We start from the raw sequence: 4377 nt of genomic DNA on the forward strand, positions 1-4377 counted from the left end.
ATTAGAATGGGCTTATTTAGATTTTCAAGATTTGACTTATTAAAAATATTTTCTTATGAGGCCTATATAATGAAAGGTAAAATGAAAGGTTGATTTGAAAAAATAACATCGTACAATCGAAACAAATATAAAGCATAACTCACCTGCGCTGTCATTGATAGCTTGTACATTGATTTACGGGTAGCGTTTTCTGTTTATATAAACAGGTTCATCTATGGCAGGACGCTGAATTCGAATATGGGTCCCGTCAACAGCCCCAATGACACCAGGAAACCCAGCAATTTCATGGAATTTCTCTTTGTTTACTGCTATTTCTTCAGCGGTAGTAGGCCATCGTATAAATGCATTTCTCCGTTGGCAGAGGGCATCTGTCACATCAGTTATTGAACGGGAAACTGTGGCTTTGGACACGCCAAAGGAATCCCCGATCTCGTTCATGAAAGCTCCAGTGGCATAATACCTAAGGGCTATCAATAGTTGAACTTTTGAATCAATTGCGTGTGATCGCCTTGTTTGCCTTTCCAAATCGTTTTTGACTATATCGTGGATAAAATCGATTCCCCTTCTCCCGAATCTATAACGCTGTCTCAGTTCCTCATCGTAAAGTGAATTAATGAATTCGAATCTGTGTCTGAATTGCCTTTGTTGACCAACAAATAAACGTTCATAAATAATCGCAGCAGCCATCTTGATAAACCTTCCTAGATACTAATCATGATTAAATGGTTTAATTACACTCTAGAGGAATTAAATTTTGTAATTAACTTAATTATAATTAAAGATAATAAACCATTTTACAGTTGCTAGCCGCCATTTTGTTAGGGTACTTTTGTCCTGTATTGTTGGGTCATTTTTTCTCTTTTTTAAAAACTATCCGTGATGTGTGTTGTATCATATTTCATCTGTCCATGGATGGATTTTGACAGTTTCAGCAACATTCAAACCGCATAAATCTCTAGTTTTCAGTTATGTAAAAATCATTTTTTAAATTTGCAACAATGCGACATGAGAGCGATATAAAAATTGGCGGTCAGTTTTTTCCGTGCGCATAGAAATCCAGGGTACTGAACTTTGAAGTTCGTTATTTTCAGAAATAATTTTCTAAAAAATCCAAGCATTTCAAGAACTGTGCGCATAAATGCCCTCTTTCGGGTGAACTTTGAAATGTTAAGATATCTTGCCTAGTTTATTTCCTATGGCTCTTTACCTGCAGCGCGTGTATTGTCATTCCGAGATTCGGCGCTGTTTTCTTTGCGTGTATTTCAGTATATGGGTGTTATTTTTCATTTTTACTACACTTGTTTCTACGGAAAATGGTTTTAATTGTTGGTACGAGTATCAGGTTTCAATATTACGTCATTTATGCAATAATAGATCGAAGACATTTGAGATGTTGGAGTTTAAGGGATTTTTTTGACCAGTTTTAGCAGTGAGACTGAGCGGCATTTTGATCACGTATTCGAAGTTGCGCGCGGGAAGAGAATATATGGGCCTATATTGAGATGGAAGAAGAAAAGAAATATAACACTCAAAATCGAGTATGATGACCATTTAAATCAGTAGTCTATCAATCAATTTATATAAAAATCTACTGAAATTAGATGGATGGAGAAGTGGTCAAAAAGCTGGACAAATGGGGTGGGGCAAATATTCAGCTACTTTCTATGAATACTTTCTATTAAGTACACACAAGATTGATTAGCTCGGGAAGAAAATATAGGAAAACATTTTCTTGCTTTGGTGGTGAAATATCAAGTATCAAGTTCGAATGTCAGACACAGGTGATTAAAAGTAAAACGTGACATCTACCATCACAAAAACGCAAGAAGTGTGTGGATTGCATTTACAACAAAAGAGTGATATTTTGGGTTTTCTTGGGTGCATGTACGTATGCCTCTGCCTGCTGTAAAAGCAGCTACCAATACAGCCATTACGAACTAGCGCCGGAGAACGGAATACAGTATTAATGCCGTAATATTTAAACCTGATACTCGTACCAACAATTAAAACCATTTTCCGTAGAGACAAGTGTAGTAAAAATGAAAAAAATAACACCCATATACTGAAATACACGCAAAGAAAACAGCGCCGAATCTCGGAATGACAATACATGCGCTGCAGGTAAAGAGCCATAGGAAAAAAACTAGGCAAGATATCTTAACATTTCAAAGTTCACCCGAAAGAGGGCATTTATGCGCACAGTTCTTGAAATGCTTGGATTTTTTAGAAAATTATTTCTGAAAATAACGAACTTCAAAGTTCAGTACCCTTGATTTCTATGCGCACGGAAAAAACTGACCGCCAATTTTTATATCGCTCTCAAGTCGCATTGTTGCAAATTTGAAAAATGATTCTTACATAACTGAAAACTAGAGATTTATGCGGTTTGAATGTTGCTGAAACTGTCAAAATCCATCCATGGACAGATGAAATATGATACAACACACATCACGGATAGTTTTTAAAAAGAGAAAAAAAACGACCCAACAATACAGGACAAAAGTACCCTAACAAAATGGCGGCTAGCAACTGTAAAATGGTTTATTACGTTTTGTGAAACACCTAACTTAATTCAATCATGATAATTTAATCATGATTAGTGATTTAATCATAATTAAGAGTTAATTACGCTTTGTGAAACCGGCCCCTGAATGCTATCTTGAACTGATTGATGTTCTACTTATATCTACTTCTTAATCCAGAAGAGAAGAACGCTATTCTTCCGATATCGATTTATTTCTGGTATAACCTTATGTCCGAACACATGACTCACATGCTGGCCCGTATCGGTAGTACATCGTGGCTGATTCGGGCTATACTAGGACATTTTTCTATACGGAAAGAGCAGCGATAAAAAATTTTAACATTGGCCCATTTTTTGGTTTTCTCGCGCGAGAAAAAAAAAACATTTTGGTTTGAAAAATTTTTCTGACTGGCTAGAAGCTGGATAAAAACTTTTTACATTGGCCCATTCTTTTTGTTTTTTCGCGCGAGAAAACCAAACTTTTTGAATTCTCGTGCGGGAAAACGAAAAAAACGGGCCAATGTGAAAATTCTATAATCTCTAGCCGTACAGAAAAAGGCTATCCGAACTTATTTGACTTTGACTTGACATTTGACTTGGTATTTGCTGCATCCCTCACCTCACCCCTCCCCCTAATTGTGAAACGTCGGCCAAGAACCACACGGCTCATAAAAGCATGGTTCAGTAAACAAGTAGACTGGATTATTGCCACAGCTGAGCATGTTTTGAAAGGTGAATAATTGATTTACCCGGGCGTACATATCGTATAGTCTCTATACATACGTTTACTACATAAAAGGAAATGCGACCGATGTACTTTACGTCACACTGGGCAAATTACCATAAACCGAAATCGAAATTATGAATTTCTACAGCTTTTAATCCAAATCTTTTTTCTCGTTCTTTCGTAGTTTCGTGATGGATGAATTTGCATACAAGGACTCTTGTATGATGAACTGTTGACACGTAGCTGATTTGAATGTTCGATTTTATTAAAACTACACCTAACTCACTAATTCATGGAACTCGTTATAGCCTACTATTAGAGCTTATGCCGCGAGCAATACACTTCGATACAAAATCTAATTGAAATCAACTATAGTGAAATATTACTCAACTTTTTTTTCAAGATGCGGTCTTGACTGCTCGTGATAAATCATTTTATATTCTATTTTCTGGTTTCGATTTTTCAATTTTCCTAACAGATTATGATAAGTGACGTTTTTATAAATTTGTGTCTGCAAAGATTTCACATCAACCGTTACAACAAACTATTTCATCTTTTACTTTAAGCATATTACAATATTCTAAAAAATCGACACTGATCAAAACTTAAGTATGGGACTGTATGGTGCGATTTTTTAGAGTTTATAAATTACGGGAAAAATGTAGATATTGATCATTTTTACTTCAGTTGGCTGTGATTCGATTATATATGGAGTTACCGTTAAGCAGCTTTGAAAAAGTGTCAGATGGGAAAATTGAAACATTCTAATGTTTATAGTTGAATTGGCAAAACGAAATGTTTGGTTACCTGGTTTACAACTGCTCAACTCTAGTTATTGTAAACAAACATTGCGTTACTGGTCTATAAACAAAAGCAAATTGATGCATTGTTAAAAACGTTCTATCAATGGAACCATGTCTAAGCTTTCAATTTCAGTACATGTACATCCGTGAAATTCTTGCCCGTCCAGCCATGTTTGTAACGATGGTACCGTGGTGGGCTATATATACAGATTCGCCGGATTAGAGGGTCACAATCATTATCAAAACGACGCATACAGACGAATACCAGGAGTTGAAGGTTGGTGATACATTTCTACCATTTAACATCGTGATTTATATATCAT

Source organism: Tubulanus polymorphus, chromosome 11 (genome assembly GCF_964204645.1).
Source record: "Tubulanus polymorphus chromosome 11, tnTubPoly1.2, whole genome shotgun sequence".
Lineage (NCBI taxonomy): Eukaryota > Metazoa > Nemertea > Palaeonemertea > Tubulaniformes > Tubulanidae > Tubulanus > Tubulanus polymorphus.